The 18,760-nt window shown below is 55.8% G+C and overlaps 1 protein-coding gene across 6 annotated transcripts in view; it reads left to right on the top strand.

The window, feature by feature from the left end:
• Positions 1-18,760, top strand: part of TSPAN18 (tetraspanin 18) — a 170,896-nt gene that overhangs the window by 40,645 nt on the left and 111,491 nt on the right. The window contains exon 1 of one of the 6 annotated variants that reach the window (XM_070563829.1): positions 2,128-2,149. The exons of the other annotated variants lie outside the window; for them this stretch is intronic. The gene's annotated coding sequence lies outside the window, so the exon portion shown is untranslated. Of the gene's footprint in view, positions 1-2,127; positions 2,150-18,760 lie in introns of those variants that run through there. 6 annotated transcript variants of the gene reach the window in all.

The raw sequence follows: 18,760 nt of genomic DNA on the forward strand, positions 1-18,760 counted from the left end.
ATGTTCATGGAAACTATAGTGATGTCCCCTCTTTCATTTGATATTAATAATTTACATCTTCTCTCTTTTTTCTTAGTTGGCCTGGTTAGAGGCTTTTTGATTTTATTGATCTCTTTAAAGAACCAGCTTTTGGTTTTATCAATTTTCCCTATTGATTTTCTGTTCTCTGAAGCCCATGTTTTAATCATGGCTCTAGTATTACCCGAGGGATCGTGCGGTAAATCCCTTCCATTCTCTGAGCCTCAGTTTCCATATCTGCAGAATGGGTGTATGATAACAATACCCAGCACAGAGTTGGTTTGAGGACACGTGTCGATCGTGAGTCCACGTTCGTGGATTCAATAAATATTTGTTGGGCCTCTAATGGGTGCCAGGCGCTGCTCTGCATGCTGGGAATGTCGTAGTGAACGAGACAGCAAGGTCCCTGTCCTCGTGCAGCTTTTCTTCTGCTGGGGAGACAGAGACCAAACAAGTAAACTGAGCGTCATGCAATATCCGTACCGGAAGGAGCAGGGGAGGCCCGGTGCTCGCTCTTTCAGATGGGGGCGCTCAGAGCCCTTCCTGACCAGATGCGTTGGAGCAGAGATCCGAAGGCCGTGAGCCTTGACTTCACCTGGGGAAGAGCCTTCATGGCAGAGGGAGCAGAGCAATAAGGGCCATTAGGTGGGTGGGTGGCTGGCATGTTGGCGTACCAACAAGGAGGCTGGGGTGCCACAGTGAGGATGCCATGGAAGGAAGGGCGGCCAGGAGGGAGCTGGAGGCGTGGGGAGGACTTTGCATTTTGATGCTAAGTGGGATGGGAAGCCAACGAGAAGGAAGAGATGGGATTAAATTGACGTTTTACCAAGGTCACTCTGGCTGCTGGTGGAGAACAGACAGCGGGGGGCAGGGAGAGCAGCGTGGAGCCTGACGTCAGACTCCAGGCGAGATGAGGCATTTGGAAGGATGGCCGAGGTGCTGAGGACCCACAAGATTCAGGATCTATGTTGAAAGTAGGGCCGACGGACTCGCTGATGGGTTGGGTGGGGTGGGAGAGAAAGAGGGGTCAAGGACGACCCTGGAATGTGTGCCTGAGATGGAGGGGCCAGCTTTGGTGGAGGGCGGAGCGGACCTGGTGAATTCTGCTTTGAGGCATTTTAAGTTGAGACTTTCTTAGCCATCCAGACGGAGGTGGCAAGAACGTGGGTGGAGATGCAAAGCTGAAGTTAACGGGCGAGGTCAGAGCTGGAGAGACCGTTTGGGATCCATCAGCTTCCAGAGAGTATTTCAAACCGTGGGCCTTCATGAGACCCCCTCAGAAGTGAGTGTGGATGGAGAAGAGATGGGGACCTCAGCGTCTTGGAGACGGCAGAAGGTCCCGCTGGTGGCCACCTGGAGCCGCCCAGAGGGCCGCCCACCCAGGACGCCAGGGCAGACAGGTCTTGTTTCCCTGGTGCCCTGGGAGCTGCTGAGTGGCAGGGGGTGAGGAAGGGAAGCCAGCTGCAAGAGCGGGCCCTGGGCTCCGTGCCTGCCCGCAAGGAGAGCATGTTCACTGTGGGTGCCCCACGTAAAACGTAACGGGCAGCAGGGATTCCTGCAGGGTTTGACCCCTGGGACGGTGCCTTTTAATACCTGCCTCCTCTATACAACAACGTTATTATGAGTAATAACAGTGAAATGAAATCAATTCCAGTCATGGCCGGAAAAGAAACACAGACAGAGAAACTTTCCTTTTGTGAATTTCATGTATATAACCAGGGCAGTCAACAAACAAATGTGACAGCACAGAAAAGGGGAAAAGTAATGGGTTCACACTTTTTAATTACGTTAATGTATATTTTGGAAAAAGAGGAAAAAGTACAGAAAGAAAGTTCCAAAAGCATGAAGCCCACAAGGCTCAGGGACTGACCTGCACAGAGGAGGCGGCGTCGGCAATAATCCAGATTCTGTTCTTCATCCTTCAAGTCGCTGGGCTGTTGTTGCTTAGTTCACATCTAGTGTTCAGGGGCGAGAACGTCTAGGGGCTGCAGATGCGAGCTGTGTGCCGGGAGCCCGCCGGGATTGCGAATCCTTATCCTCGAAATGCACGTGCAGCAGAATCGGCTTGTGTCACGGTCTCGCATGGTGTTCTCTGAACTCGCTTCCGTGTAAACACAATGTTTATTAAAGGGTAAGTCATAAAAATGTGCCCGTTTGAAGCTTACGTACATATTATTACAGCGCACCCGTGGCTATAGCAATTGGTTAGAACTTAGAGCAGCAAAAGATCTCGTTTTCTTTAAGGCAGAGTGTTTTGTCACTGACATTGTTTAGAATTGTCAGCTTTGAGTGGGTTTTATGTTTGTTTTTAAATTCCCTACAGATAGTTCATCCCTGGTTCCTACACGCTGTGCAGACGGCTCCCACTGCCCTGCCCTCGGCTCGCCCGAGCGGAGATGCTACCAGGAGGATGTTGCTGGGGGAGGGAGAGGAGGGGGCGGAACGCACTCACGACCAGGTGGTTTCCAGGTGGGACGGTGCAGGGAGCCCTGCTAGGTGTCCAGTATGTGCTGTGGCAGACAGGACAGAGCCTGGCATCCTGGGGACCCTGCGAGGTAAGGATTAGGCTGCAGCTCCTGAAAGTTCTGCATGTTCTGAGCACCATCTGTGTACAGCGTCTAGCATTATGGAGAGTCAGGTACCAAAAGCTTCATCCTCAGGGCTGAATTTGTGAGGCTGCATCCCACCCGAGGACTCATCCTACGCTGCTCACTGGGGTCCCTCCCTCTCCCCCTCCCTCCCTCTCCTTCCCTTTCGGCCTGCGGTCCGTGGAGGCAGCCCTCCTAACGAAAAATCTCATAAATACCGGGAAAGAAGCATCCAGGGCTTTTGGGTTTTATTTCTGCCGAGACTCCCTGGAGAGTCTTTTTGGTAGGAAATGTCCAGATTTTCTCCCAGACTTCAAAGACAGGGCTTCCTGGGAACACAACATCTGTTTAAACTGAACTTGAACCAAGAGACAGGCATCCCACGGGAGCGGGACAGGGCCGAGCAGGCGGTGCGGAATCTGCTTTCTGTCTCTGGGGGAAGCTCCCAGGCCTGTCCCCGTGTCCTGCAGCATCCTCATGCCGGGCACTGGCTCCCCATAAATGCAGAGGACCGGGGAGCAGGGAGCTCAGGCCAGCGCTGGGCCGTGCCGCCTGCTGTCCCAGTGGCATCCGGGCTGGGACTGCAGAGGCCTCCCCACCCAAGAGAGGGAGCAAAGACACCCGCGGCCATGGAGCCGGCTCCTCCAGCCCGGACAGGTCCTGGGGTTCTCGGAAGTCACTTTCCAGTTGGGGACGTCCCAGCTCTTGGCCTTTATACCTGCAGATCTGTCTTCAGCCTCCCCCGCTTTCTTCCTCCATCACCTGAGCGTCACCAGGATACAGAGACTAAAATTTCCCCATCGCCAACTTCAGTGAGCTTGAAATCGGATAGAACCACCTGATCGCTCTCAAAAGATAAAAAAAGCTGAGCCCTCTGTGTGCCTGTGCGTGCGTGCACAGCGTTATTGTTAAGACAATAAGGCAACATTACAGAGAGCTCGGAAAATGGAGGAAAAAGAAATCGCTTGGCCCCCTCTCAGGACAAGAGGCCGTTCACGTCCGGCTTTTGTTTGCGCACATTCAACAGAGTTGTCTCCAGAAAGTCCAATCACTCGGCTTCCTGCTCTCCTTCGCTCCCGTCTCCCGCCTCCCGCCTCCCGCCTCCCACCGCGTGCCAGCTGTATGGGACCCCTTCCTGCGCAGCCCTGGGCCGGCGGCCCCGCTGTTGACGTGCGCTTGCTTCCAGTGTCCGCTGTTGGGTGCACGTCTCCGGGACAGGGTGGCTGGGTCTAGCAAAGACAACTGCGGGACACCCAGTTAAATTTGGACTTCGTCTAGACGTTGAATAAGTTTTTAGCTTTAAGTATGTGCCATGCAATATCAGTCCTATGTCGTATTTGGGGCATAAGCTCAAAGGTTGTTTGTTATTTGGCTGAAATTCAAGCTTAACTCAGCATCCTGTATTTCATCCTCTAACTCTATGCCTTTAGTGTCCTTTTCCGTGTGTATAGTCATTGCTTTATCTCACCATGGAGACAGCTGTCCAGTGGATGTCTTTTCTTGCCCATTTCCTGGGGACACTCACTAACTTAATCTCTCCCCTTCTCTCCACCGTGCGTCCCCAGCAGCTCTGATGGCCACTGCTCTGTGGCTTAGCACACTTGGAGGTCAAGGAATCCAGCCCCTATGGGGCCCCTCTAAGCCCATGCCTTTCCCAGCCTCTTTCTGGAAGCTTCCGATGACTGCCCATGGTGGGTTTGCTCCCTGGAGGGGAAGAGGGGGTGGTGGGAGGTGTGAATTAGCCCGTCCTCTTGGGCCCATGGGGCTGCTTCCTCCAAGCGCACCAGCGTCTTAGGGGGCACCGGGTCCCAGCAGTGGGCTCTCCTTGTCCTGTTGGAGGGAGCCGAGGTTTGAGGGTGTGGGTGCCAGGCTGCAAATGCACAGAGGTTTACGACACCTTTCTCTCCATCAGTGAACCTATTTTTCATTCTAAGGCAGCTTCAGGGTGATTATAAATCTAAGTGGCAGACAGTAAAAGGAGAGTGATTGACTGGAGACTGGAAAGACAACGTTGCCTTGTGGTTAAATGGATTTTCTGTTTAACTGAGGGTTAAGTAGAAACCTCATTTTGATTCAACCTCTGTTGTCGCAATCTTTCTGGAAGGTATTGGCCTGCGCCCTGGGTTCCCTAAGTGCACCGTAATGGCCGTAATTGAATCTCGGCTGCTGGAGCTGCCTGTGGGGCGTCAGGGCGCCCTGTCATCAGTGCCGTCCTCTGGGTGCAGCCACTTTTCGGGCCCCAGAGCCTGCGGTGTTGGCCGTGTGCTTGGCCGTGGCTTTTCAAGTTCATGGCCCTCTCGTGCCATCTTCCCAGACCCCCGGGGCTGGAGCTCAGGAAGGGACCATTTTACAGATGTGGAAACTGAGGTCACCAGGTGCAGGATCTGCCCCGGTCCCTCTGGCTGGTGGCTATCTGGGTCTGAAGCGCTGGCGGTGGTAAGCTGGCCTGGATTCAAGTCCTGGCCCTCACTTGCTGGCTGGAAGAAGACCGTTAACTTCATGTGCCTCGATTTCTCCTTCTGTGAATTGGGCATCATAGCGTCTCCTTGCAGCGCTGCTGTGGGCAGTAAGTGAGGCGATGAGTGGGTGGGCTGCCCACCAGAGCCTCCATATGTTTAAAAGAAAAGTGCCACACACCCTCTTCCCCCTAAAATCAAACGTCCCTGGTCCTGGGACCCTGCATCCAGCTTCTTTCCACTTCGCTGTCCTCCCTCTGTGCTGATGGTTTTGCCTACAGACCCCAGGCCCAAGTGTCTGGGTTTGAATCCTGACTCCACCCTCCACTCGCTGTGTTTCTGAGCCTCAGTCTTTCCATCTGTAAAACGGGGATGATAATAGTAATCTGCCTCCTAGGGCTGCCAGGAGGATTAAAAGCAAGAGGGCTGGTCCCGGGGCAGGTGCCAGCAAGTTTGGATCCCGAGCATGCTGCCAGGATTGGGCGCTGGGCGCAAGTCCCCTGTTGGCGCCCCGGGAGTTGGCGTGGTCAGTCTGGGGGCAATGAAGGAGACGCCTCTCTTGAGACTGCTTCCTGCCGCTGTCTGGCTGATGCTTGCCCTCCCACGGTGCTCAGGGCAGGACGCCACCAGGGCCCCCCCCCGGGTAACTGAAGAGGTCTCTGGTCCTGGACAGGAGCCTTCTACCCTGACAGCCCCCCCCTCCCCCCCCCCCCGCCGGCCCCTGCCCGGGGATGCTGGCCCTGGATCAGCCTCTCTGACTGGGACCTCTGTGCTCTCTCCCATATGTCACACATTTCTAGTGTTTCAAGGGGCCATTTGTTTTTCTCCTTATCGGGGGATCCCCTTGGAGCATGGAGGCCTGTCTGTGTGTGACCTCTGCACCCTCCATGGGAAGCCGAGGTGGGGGTGGGGAGGACACTTGGCCAAGCACCTGCTGGCCTCTGGGCTGCTGGGTCATAGGCTCCCTGGGTCTTGCAGGCAAATCGACTTCAGCTCCCGAGTGCCCAGCGCTGACTCCGGCCGAGCCGCCTCCCGCTCCGAGTCCCCCACTCAGGGCACCTTCTGCGACTGGATGGGGGCGTTGCAGCTACAGAAACAGGCACCCTGGCGTTTTAGGACGGGAGCGGCAGCCTGTGTGCGGTGCCCCTGGGTTGGCTGGTTGATTTCTGTGTTTCTCCTTAATGGGAAGGCTCAGAGAAATGGCGTGGTTTGTGAATATTTACAGGCAAATTACCACGGGCAGGAAATGAATTCATTCTCTCCTCTCCCGCTGGTAACAGACCGCGCTGTGGTTCCCCACCTCCCAGGTCCCTCCCTCCTCTTTCTGGCAACTCCCTGTGGCCTTTCCACCAGCTCCAGAAGGGGCGGCTGGGTAGATGTGTCCGTGGAACTCAACCATGCATTTATGGAGCACCTGCTGCATTCCAGCCCTGGTTCAGGTGTTGGAGATGCCGAGGCGAGCACCATGTCTGCCGTCACGGGTCTCCCCATCGAGGGGGCTTGGGACAAAGAACACCAGTGCCCTGTTGGAGGAACCAGTTGCTTTGAGGCCTGTGGGGCTGTGGGCGGGGGGGTCATGACGGGCACAGGACGCTGGTGAAGTCTGGGCAGAGTGGCCGCCACTTGTCCAGAAGAGTCTGGAGGGGTGACCGATGGGACTTGCGGGGGGCGGGGAGTCTTCGGTGGATGAGAGTAGAGGAAGGTGGAGCTGGAAAGGTGGGTGGCCGGGTCATTCCTGTTTTTGAGCTGGGGAAGGAAGGTCCCAATCTGGGAAGAGATCGCCCAGGGGTGCCCGTGTCCGTGGGTTGCCAGGCCGACACGCCTCCTGTTGTCAGCGGCGCAGTTGGCAAATAGTAGCCCCTTATGGAGGGGGCGTGTCTCCCTCACTCCCCTTCCGGTGAGGCCAGGGTTTGAAGGTGAGTCTGACGTGCTGTCTCTCCTCCGTCCCTTCTCCACGGCAGGCATCACTGATCCCTCATGGCTCTTTCACTGAACCCCGAATCCTCAGGAAAGCAAGCTCTGCAGGCCCCGCCGGTCACTCAGCCTGCCCCCCAAGAGGAAGGTGGAGGCCTGACCGTGGCGGCTGGACCTTGGGTGGCCCCGGCAGTAGATTTGTGATGAGGAAATTGCTTCTTCTCTCTGGGCCTCAGTTTACTCGCCTGTGAAATGGGGAGAGGGGTGACCCACTTGATCTCTGAGGAGCTTTCCAGGGCCAGCTGGCCGGCATCCACTCATTTATTCATCCTCTCCACAGAACGTTCTTGTGCGTCTCCTTGGCTGGCCCTGGGGAGGGGCTTCCTAGGAATGTGCTGGTGAACCGGGCAGCCGAGGCCTGGCCTCGGTCCTGGTCTGAGCTGACACTCCTGTGCTCCGCACTGCTCAGGATCTCGAGGGTCCAGGTCACCTGTGACAGGGGCAGGGCTGGCCTTGATGTTCCAGACAGATGGCAGTCGGTGCAACTGCTTGTCCATGGCCAGAGGGCGTGGGACATCGGTCTTGGTCCCTGGTTCCCCCCACCAGGCGTCCTCACAGGGGTCCTCAGATGCCCTCGGGTCCAGTCTGTGCAGTAAGAGCCGCCACCCGGGCTCCCGGTCCAGCCGAGCCACGGAAGGCACTGGCCTGGCCCTTGTGGGCCTGGCGTGTCTGCTGGGAGCCTGCCTGCGCCCCGCCCCCGGGCTCCACTCAGCAGGGGGAAGCCCCGGTTGTGCTCACCTTCCTTCTGGCTTCGCACGTTGCTCCTCATTCCCACCATCCCCCAGGCTCCCTGTCGGCCGTGTCCTCAGTTTACCACAGGTTGTGGGAGGTAAGACCAGCCCTTTACCCTGAGGATTCTGCAGTGGGGCTAGGCAGAGAGTAGACATTGCGGACGGGTCCAGGTCCTTCTCAGATGCTAATAAAGCAGCGCAGCCTTTCCGTGCTCAGCGAGGGCCTGTCCTCCACCTGCTGTGGGAAGGAGTGGGGGTCAGGCAGGCTGGGTCGAGTCCTGGGGAGGGTTCGTTTGGGGCAGCAACCTTCCTAGGCTTGGAGCCTCCGGGATCAGGGCTGTGGCTGGAATTTGTCACCCCAGGGAGCACGTGGAGCATGCCCCGTGGCCTTGTGGACCGAGACTGCCTTCAGCTGCTTCTGATGGGCAGGCACCCACATGCTGCACACTGTGCCTTTGTGCTCCCCTTCCCCTGCACACGCTGAGCCACGTACCTGTGCACACCCACACATGTGCCTGCACGTACCTACTCGCACTCCTGTTCATGCAAACACCCTCACACACCCGTGCATACCTCTCCTTCACACCCCTGCTCCCCTTACCAGCCACGTGTCTCCCCTGCACACTCCCTCCATCCCACAGATGCCCTCACTCCAAACATGCGTCTTCCCTGCCCCCCAACATTCACGTGCGTGCACACACACACACGTATGCATGCACGCACGCACATGCACACACATGCATGCTGTTACTAGACTGTTGGATGGTCTTGCTTGTTTCTCAGCTCGAGGCCTGCAGAACTCTGGATTACCTGGGCCTCCTTTACTTGGGCACTGAGCCCAGCAGGGGTTTCAGGGAGAGTGAGAGGGTTAAGTCAGAGGCTAAACCTGGGCCCAGTGCACGTGCCCTCTAAAGCTGGGTGCATTTCCTGACTCCTCCTGTTTCACACATCCATCCGTCCACTCACCCACCCACCCATCCACCCACCCACCCATCTATCCATCCATCCGCCCATCCATCCATCCATCCATCCACCCACCCACCACCCCATCCACCCATCCATCCACCCATCCATCCATCCATCCACCCACCCACCTAGCCATCCATCCACCCATCCATCCATCCATCCATCCACCCACCCATCCATCCATCCATCCACCCACCCACCTAGCCATCCATCCACCCATCCATCCATCCATCCATCCACCCACCCACCCATCCATCCATCCACCCACACACCCACCCACCCATCCAGCCATCCATCCACCCACCCACCCACACACCCACCCACCCACCCACCCATCCACCCATCCATCCACCCACCCACCCACCCCTCCACCCATCTATCCATCCACCCACTCATCCATTCATCCATCCACCCACCCATCCATCCATCCATCCATCCACCCACCCATCCATCCATCCATCCATCCATCCATCCACTTATTCACCCACCCATTCATTCATTCCAGCCCATATTGATAACAGTGAACCAGTCATTTCTTCTGTGGTTCTGAGGTTTGTTAAGGAGAAAATGACACAGGACCTTGACACTTGTTTTTGGAACCAGAAACTCTGGAATCCAGTTTCTGCTGCTTGCTAGCTGTGTGACTTTGGACATGTCATATCATTCCCCAATCCTCAGTTTCCCCATCTGTAAAATGGGGATTGTGGTGCCTCACTTCCAGGAAGAGCCCTGAGCCCTCTGGATGACAGTCACAAGCACTGACTTGGGGACTTCTGTGTCCATCAACAAAACCCTCCTTAAAACAGGAGCAGGGTGGGGTGAAGTACACCGCCTGCACCCTGCCAGCTCCCTGGAGAAGGACGGAGAGTGGGGACACTGGTGAAGAGTTTTGGGGTACTGGTGGGTCTCTGAACCTGTCTGTTGAATGCCTTTTCAGCTGTGGCTGGTCAGTTCCTTTTTTCTGACCCTTTAAGAGAAAGCAATTAAGGTCTAGCTTATCACAACACTGAGGAAACATGATGCTCTAGAGGTTTCTACAAAGGGCAAGAGGAGCAGCCAGAAGCTGGTGGCTCAGTTGTCACGTGGCTGCCCTGGAGGGCCCCCGGCCAGTCGTGCCATCTGTAGGGAAGATGATGAAGCCTCTGGAAGGGCTGGAAAACCTCGCTGCCTCCTGGATGCTGGGCCTCGCTGGAGGACAGCCCACAGTCACCAGGTTCCACCGAGAGGCCGTTCCCCTCCTCACCTGGTTCCCCCAAGGTTGGGGGGCTCCTTGATGCAGGTCCAGATGCTGGGGCTGCCAAGGGCCTGGGGGGACCAAGAGGTGGCTGAGCGGCTGTGTTTTTTAATATTATTAACACCTTTAATTGGTCCTTGGAAAATATGATGGCTAACTTCTAGAGAAGTCACCCACAAGCACACACACGCACAAGCACACACACACGCATGCACACACAGACAAGCACACGCACGTGCATGCACACACATGCACACGTGGGATGACTGTTGGCTGTTTGATGGACGGGACACTATCTCACCCGCCTCTGTTGCTCCAGAGGCCGTGATAGCACACAGTAGGGGTGCACAGATCTTTGCTGGATGGAAATGAATGGAACCTTCCAGCAGCGTCTGTGCCCCTGTGTCTTTTCCCACATCTCCGGGCATGTCTGGTAACAACACAGGACTGCAGAGCCTTTTAAAATACTTGAGGTGTTTTCATATACATTCATCTAGCAGCTTGTTTCTTTTTCCCTCAAAGGACTACGAAGTTTACTGAGGTACGGTTTATGTACAGATCTCAAGAGTTCAGTCTGTTTTGACCTTGTGTACGCCCGTGTGACCCACGCTCCCTGCAGGGTAGACAACTTTCCCCTCAGCCCAGAAAGCTCCCACGTGCCCCTCTCCTGTCAGTCCCTCTTCCGTCCTGGGGCTACCGCTGATCTGCCTTCTATCACTGTAGTTAGCTTTGCCTGTTCTAGAACTTTCTGTAAGTGGCATCCTACAATTGCACTTTTGTATCTGGCTTCCTTCACGGAGCTTCATGTTTCTGAGATTCCTCTACGCTGTTGCCTGTATGGCTAGTTCATTTATGGCTGAGTAGTATCCCATCTCGTGTTTATATAATAATTTGTTTATTTATTCACCCTTTGATGGCTATTTGGTTGTTTCCAATTTTGGCTACTATGTAATCAAGCCGCTATGAACATTTGAGGACAAGCCTTTGTGTGGACACATAGTTTCTTTCTCTCTTGGTGAATACCTAGGACCGGAAAGATTGTATCAAGAGCAGGTGTGTGTTTCACTTATAAGAAAGTGTCAAGCTGTTTTCTGAAATGGTTCCACCAGCATGTCCCAGAGTTCCAGTTCCTCCATAGCCTGGGCGACACTTGCTTTGGTCGCGGTCAGCTTTTGAATTTTAGACATTCTGTGGTTGTGTAATGTTCTCATTGTGGTTTTAATTTGCGCTTCCTTATTTGGCTAGTGAAGTCGAGCGTCTTTTCACGAGCTTATCATCATTTGAATATCTTCTCTTGTGAAATAGCCATTCAAGCCTTTTGCCCATTTTCTTATTGAATTGTTTGTCTTTTTGTTATTGAGTTACAGGAATTCTTTAGTGTCTGGAAGAAAACACGGGAGAATATCTTCATGACCTCGTGGTAGGCAAAGACTTTTAGATGGGATATTAAAAGATAGTAACCACAGAAGGAAATTTGATGAATGGGACTTTATCAAAATTTAAAACTTCTGCTCATCAAAGATACTGTTAAGAAAATGAGTAGGAAAGACGCAGACTGGAAGAAAATGATCACAACACGTGTGCCCAGGACGTCCCACCACCGTTTCAAGCACTTGCTTATCCCTCGAGGTCCTGTGGGTCGGCCGGCGTGCTCTTTGTGGAACGCCCGTCCGTTCACGGCTCGCCCCTGTTTAACTCCCGCCGCCCGCAGGATGAATCCCACAGCCTCCGTGTGGCCCCCAGTCTGGCCCCCTCCCGCTTGTCGTCTGTGCCAGTGCTGTGTGTCATGTCCTTCTCTCAGTCCCTCGAGGTCCAAACTCCTTCACCCAGGAGCTGCCTTCACAGAGGCTGTTCCTCCGGAGCACGCTTTTCCTGGCTGCCGCGCAGCTCCCTCCCCTCCCCTTCAGAGCTCGTCGTCCCTGTGCTTTCACCAGGGAGACCTGCTCGGGTCCCAGAGGCAGCCTGGCCCTGTTGCGGGGCCTGGGGGGGCGTTCAGGGCACAGCCATGTTGTCGGCCTTGGAGGGAAGGATCGAGAGGCAGTTTAGAACCCCATCCTTTGACTCAGGGGAAAAATGCAAACTACTGAGCAGCAGGTGGGTGCTGGCACTGACCAGCTGGAGTGGACACTGGTCGTGGTGCTGGGCCCCAGAGGGCCCTGCTGGACCAGATGTCCCCCGTTAGCTCCTGGGTGTAGGGAGGGGCTGAGGAGGCCGTGGAACACTCTGGGTTACTAACCAGTGCCAACGGACGGCGGGATTCGTTCTGCTGTGTAAGCTGGGCTCAGCTCTCCTTCGACGGCCTTCTGTTCCCGGCTCATGGTCTTTCTGTCCCCCCAGGTCCTCTAAAGCCCTTTTATTCTTTTCTTTGCGACTGTCGTGTCAACCCATGACCTTTCCAGCAAGACCACAGGTTTTGAGGATGCGTTCAGGCGTTGATGCCCCAGCTCCGCCCCTCAGGCCTGTGGAATCCCTCGCCGGAAGCTCTCGGGGGACCCTGTGCTGTCACGTCTCACATTCATCTCCATGTGATGAGGTTCTAGTAGAATGTTCTTTGTCCACTGTCTGTCTCCATCCCTGGATGGCAGACTTGAGAAGGCAGCCAACACTTCTGCGTGTCCACTGCCGTGTCCCCAGCCCCCGGGGCCGTTCCCGGCACGCAGGAACGTTCCGTGAACCCTTGACCAATCCACGAAGGTTAATGAACCACCACCCAGCAGGATGGACAGCCTGCGTGCCTTCTCCCGTTTCCCCACTGGGAAACTGAGGCCCTGGGGGCTCAGTGGCTTGTTCAGGCTCTCACAGCTGGTTAGCGGCAGAGTCGTGAATAAAGGCCAGGTCTTCTGGCTTCTAGAATTTCTGCCCTAGGACGCTGTACTCCTTACTTCTAAGTTTAAAGCCAATCATGCAAGTGGTGAATGCTGTAAAAATGCGGAGTGCCATATGAATAAAAGGGATCGTTAAAAATATCGATGGTGATTTTAATCACCCCTAACCACGGTCACGAGACAAAGCCTTTTTCTAAATACGGGGCAGATGGTGCTAAAATCCAGATGTTCCATAGGGCCTTGATGTGTTTTGCATTGTGAATGTTTGTGTTTGACGTTGGTAAGATGCAAAAGGATATTTATAAGATAAAGGGAAGGGGGCCGGCCCGGTGGTGTGGCGGTTAAGGTCACGTGCTCTGCTTCGGCGGCCTGGGGTTCACCGGTTCGGATCCTGAGTGCAGGCATGGCACCGTTTATCAAGCCATGCTGTGGTGGCGTTCCACATATAAAATAGAGGAAGATGCGCACGGATGTTAGCTCAGGACCAATCTTCCTCTAAAGAAAGAAAGAAAGAAAGAAAGAGAATTAACTATAACAATACATTGAACACGAGTGTCCTCCACCAAGACCCAGAAACACCGAAGCCCCGTGTGCTGCCTGAGCCAGCCTCTTCCCATGCCAGATTTGACCTTTCTCTTCCTTTTGGTTTTTTTAATGTTTTTTTTTCACATCCTGCTTTAGTATTTTCTCTGCATTTATATATTCATTCAGCAAATGCATGCCAAGCTCTATTGCCACGGGTAGCGTTACAGGGCTTCCTACGCCCCCGGCTGCAGCCCTACAGTTGTTAAAAGGGAAGAAAGAGGTGATTGTTTCCCTCTGACAATCAACTTCTCCTGGGGGCTGTGCACCCCGTCTCTCCTAACCTGAAGCCTGCTCTCCCCTTCAATGCCTTGTTGGCGTTTTGGCCACACTGCAGCCCACTGTGAGTTTTTTCCACAGATATTTGTGCCCTTGCCAAGGTGGTTTATATCATTAATGTTCCCTTTGTCTGGAGTTTTCTCCCCCCCTCGATTTCACTCTGCGTCGGGTCATTGACTGGACCTGGCAAAGCGGAACTCGGCTCCTGGGGCCTCCTGCCCCGGCCTCCTGCTCGTCGGTGGTGCCAGGGCGGCTGCAGTGTTGCACAGAGGGCAGGGGCGAGGCGCCTGCAGGGCAGAGGACTTGCGCCAGAAGGCAATGAACACTCGCTGTTTAATATCGGCCGACCTTGGGCAAGCCTCTGAACCCCTTGCCTTCCCTGTCAGTAAGGAGGGTGCAACGGTGGTGCCCACCGACTGGGCCGCTTTGCAGGTTAGGCAGGCACAGCCCTCGAAGTGCTGAGGACGGTGGGGGGCGTGGCTCGTTAGCTGTTATTTTGAGCCTGCGAGACCAGGGCGCCGACGGATGCCACCCACAGGCCTCCCCGGTGAATGACAGTCTGGGGCTTCCAGATCCTTGCACACCCACCGCGCTCGTTCCGGCTCTGGCGCCAAGTAGGCTGGGCGCAGGTTGTGTCCCCATCTGACAGGTGAGCAGACTGAGCTCAGAGAGGATGGTGGGCTGGCGGTGCCCCTGGTCAGTGGCAGGACAGAGCTGGAGCCCTCTCTCGGTTCCGGGGGCTCCTCGCCCCAGCCGTCCTGGTGCAGAGGGGCCTGGCGAGCTCCGGGGGCTGGGAGAGGCTGCGGACAGAGAGGCTCGTGCTGCTGAGCTCTGAGACGTAGGACTGGGGCGCTCAGAGTGAAATTCAGCGATGTCCTTACAGTATCTTCCTGCCAGTTTTGTGGCATCTGTCACCTCTGGAGACAGCAGGGCCTTCCTTCCCGGCGCCGTTGGTGGGCGGAAAGGAACCCGGGGTGCCATCAGGGCTGCAGTCCCTGCACGTGGATGGTCTACTTCTGTTTTTACCCCAGCGCCGTTTCTGTCCATCACTGTTTAGGGTGGTCATAGGAATGCAGACCATTTTACTACTAGCCAGAGTAGAGCCTGATTCGGGAGGCGCATCTGTGCCACTTGTGGGGTGGGGACAAGATGGGAGGTCACAACAAAGACAGAATGGGTTTCCCAGCTAAACAAATTATTTGGGGTGCAAATTTCAATGCTTGAAAAATAGCGACAGAAGCAGCGTGTTCGAGCGCTAAGCTAGCAGTACCTGCATGGACTTGCTCACATCAACCCCGTGACGGATACGTTCAGGATTCCCATTTTGCAGATAGGGAAACTGAGGCTCGGAGAGGCAAATCGGCTGTCGGGCAGTTAGGGAGCCACACAGTTGGTTTCCAGAACCTAGAATGACATCCCCTTCCCCACCGGCAATCTGGATCTTTCCACGGCCGCGGGTGGTGCAGAGCGGACAGAGTTTGCAGGGGCCCGTTGGCGATTCTGTGTGCTGGTGTTGCTGGAGCTGATTCTCATGGTCTCGGAGAGCCGGGAAGGCAGGGCTAGGCGGGCAGCGGGCTTAGGGTAAGAGCCAGACTGCCTGGCCTCCTTGTGCCTCGGTTTCCTCATCTGTAAAATGGACATAAGAATCTGATCTCATAGGGTTGTTATGAGAGTTGAGAATATCAAGCCTGGCTGGGTCCCAAGCAAGCGCTGAATAGATGCTGATGGGTGTGAATATCGTCTCTGTCCAGACGAAATCCGGGGCTCAGGCTGCCCGGCCTCCGGCTGGTTTGGGATGCTCTTGAGCGGATCGGTCGTTGCCCCTTCTTTGCTGAAGGTGCTCTGGAGCCCTCAGGAGCCCCCCAGCGTCACTGCTCACCTAACTCGCTGTTCCCAGGCTGTGTGTCTGTCTAAACCCCCTGATTGTAGCCCAGAGCAGGCGGGCGTGCTGTGGGCCAACTGCGAGCCCGGCCCAGTGCGGGTGCCTTCCGCCCACACTCTTTGGCAGAGCAGGTGTCACAAGCCCCGTTTTGCGGATGAAGAAAAGGGCGAGAATCCAGAGTCTGGAGCCAGGAGCTGGCTGCGTCTGCTGTTTCCACGCCTCTTGTCCCGTGGGCCATGCAGGGGCAGGGGACCCCTTGGAGAGTGGGTCGCCCCCCAGGTGGCCCTGGTTATCCGCAGCGCTGTTCCATGAACTTTCCAGACCGCAGTGTTGCATGGGCACGCTGGCCAACATGAGAGCCGCTTGGCACATCGAACGCTTGAAGTGTGACTAGTATGACAGAGGGACTGGCATTTTCACTGGATGTAAGTTTTACTAATTTAAATTTAAATAGCGGCTGCTGTGGGGAGAGGGCAGGCCAGAGGAGGGGCTGCCTGCAGAGGCAAGTGCTTACCCAGCTGGTGGTGGCTTCCTTCCTCTCGTTCCTCTCGTGCCTGGAGAAGGGGCCAGGCTCAGGGAGGTCACAGGTCCCTCCCCACCGCCCCAGGTGCAGAGAGGGCCCGGGAGGGGAGAGTCCATGTGGCTGGCCGCCTTCGCTTTTCTGCAGAAAAGGCCGCATGGGGCGTCTGGGGAAAACGGCCAAGCAGCAAGGTCGCACTGGGTGGAGGGCATTCCCCCACCGCAACCCCGCTCCCTGTTAAAGCCACGCATGGGATCCCGAGAGAACCAGGACAGCCTGGGAAGGAAGACGTGTGGTTTCCCTTTGCAGCAACCAGACAGTAACCCCCTCGGGTCTGTCCAGCGTGGGATTTCATCCACCAGGGAGAAGAGAGCGTTGCCTGAATCCATCAGCGAGGTCTTTCCACAGCCTACGAATGTTTACACGCGGCAGAGCTGGGATCCTCAGAGACGCCAAGGTTCTCCCTCCCCAACAGGAAGGCGTCGTGGGCTGGGGAATAAAACAGCCAGCCCATGTCAGATCTTACAGGGCTCTCCCATCTTTAGTCAACACTGGGATTAAATTGTCCGATTTGGAGCCTTTTGGAAGGAAAACAGGTCTGTTGGCTTTTATATCTGCTAAGGAAGAAGCTTCCCACGATTTGTCTCTTCGTTAGTGAACTTGCTGTGTGGCCTGAGACAAGTTACCTAACCTCTCTGAGCCTCAGTCGGCTCATCTGACAGGTGGGCAGTGATCCCTTGCAGGGGGCTTGTGGGGATTTGATGAGACAGAAAGTGGGGCTGGCCTTGGCCAGCAGCAGAGCCCTGTTGGCCCTGAGAGTGGCTGTGACACGGCAGAGGGGTGTGCCCTCCAGGAGCCTTCAAGATTAGTGATGGTGAACCACGAGCGAGCCAGGGGTGAACTGTGTGCCATAAACCCAGAATCATGGTGCTCATGGAATGAGAAGAAAATATACCCAGATCAGTAGGAAATGAGGCTTTATTTTCATGGTCTGTCGGCAGGACCCCGCAAGCATTGGAAAAGGAAAAACGGTGATAGTCTGTTTTCAAAATATGGCCCTGCCCGCCTTCTCCCCATCCTTGTCCGCGTGGGACTGTGCGGGGCTCGTGGGTCTGGAGGACCCGTTCCAGAGCCTTCCCTGTGCCAGTGCCTCTTTCTGAGTGCTCTGGGAGCCTGGGAGGTGCTGGCTGGCACATGGGGGAGCAGAGCCTCCTGGGGTTTCCTGGGCGGACAGAAGGACACTCCTCATGAGGGTGTCCCCCTCCTGTCCCGGAGTCCAAGACCTCAGACATCATGGCCTCATAGCCCTGGGTCGGTCCCCCGGGCAGCATCTTCGCTGCTTGGCTATCAGGGGTCGGAAAGGCATCTGGCTGCCGCAGGAATGTGTGTGCGTGTTTGCGTGTGTGCATGCATGTATATGTGTATGTGCGCGCGTGTGTGTGGGTGTGCGCACGTGTGTATGTGAGTGTGCGCACGCTTGGTCTGAGCTATAGGAGAGCAGAACGGGAGACAGGGTGCCGGACCTCTAAGGAACCCAGGAACCCACTCAAGCAGAGCGAGATCCCTCAAAAGGGGCCACCACGAGGTTAGGCCGCCACGGTCCCCGAGCCTCGGCCTCCTCACCTGGGCATTGGCTCTGCTAGTGGCTGATTCAGGGGGAGAGAGCAGGGCGAGGCAGGCGGAGGGCACACGGGGCCCGAGAGACAGTATCCAGCACAGGATGCCCTTGAGATGGTCCTAAAGTCAGCTTCCTGTTGTGCATTCCTTCAGGAAGGGGCATTTTTGTGTTTGAAGTAGGAATTTTCCTTCTGTCTGGGTCCCCCCGTTCTCCTGGGGGCATCTCGTGAGGGTCTCTCCAGAGACCTTTCTCCAAGCCTCAGAAAATGAAGGCTGCCCGGGTCCCCACTGGCCATGGACCGGGGGTGGCTCTCTCGCTGGGATGCGAGCAATGGGACGCAGCTGATTTGGCCCCTGTACCTCCCACTTTTGAGGAGAAAGAGGAGATTTGCCAGAAATGCATCCGCATTCATTTCCAGTGAAATTTTTGAGCTAATTGGCTTCTGTGTTTAATTAATGATGGACATGTTGGGTACCCCTGAGAGGGTGGAGCGCTTCCGTCTGGCCCCCAGTGTGGGGAGGCTAGAAACCTTGGCAGTAATTAAGGAGCTGGCGGGGAGGGGGTCCGTTTTCCTTCTGAATAATTACTGCTCAGGCTGCCGCCAGCCCCACCTCCTCCTGGGCTCCGAGTGATGCTCAGGGCAGCCGGGCACTTCTTCTGGGGACCGTCTCCTCCTCCTGGTCCCCGCCGCACCCCCAGCAACAGGGCAGCCAGTCTCCGAGGTCTGGGCATCTGCTCTGGAAAGAGGGTATGGGCTCCAGGAGCAGCGGGCCTGGTGTGGGCTGCTCGAGAGGGTTCAAGGTCAAGGACGGGTCAGGACCCCGGCTGAGCCCCTCAGGGCACCCTCGGGCAGCCCCAGGCAAGGCATGTGGCCCAGTGAGCGTGCTCTGTAAGAGCGCTTACATCAAAGGACTGCTTCTCTGTGGTTGATTACGGGCTAGCGTTTTCTGCATTTATTCAGAAGCACTTACAGTGTCCTGCCGTCACCGTTCCGGGCCCCGTGTGACAGCGGTCCCCCCTAGTGGACCTTACGCCCTAGTGGGAGAGACAGACAACTAAATATATAGGCAGTGTGCATCGATTTGAT

This window comes from Equus przewalskii, chromosome 11, assembly GCF_037783145.1.
Source record: "Equus przewalskii isolate Varuska chromosome 11, EquPr2, whole genome shotgun sequence".
NCBI classification, from domain to species: Eukaryota; Metazoa; Chordata; class Mammalia; order Perissodactyla; family Equidae; genus Equus; species Equus przewalskii.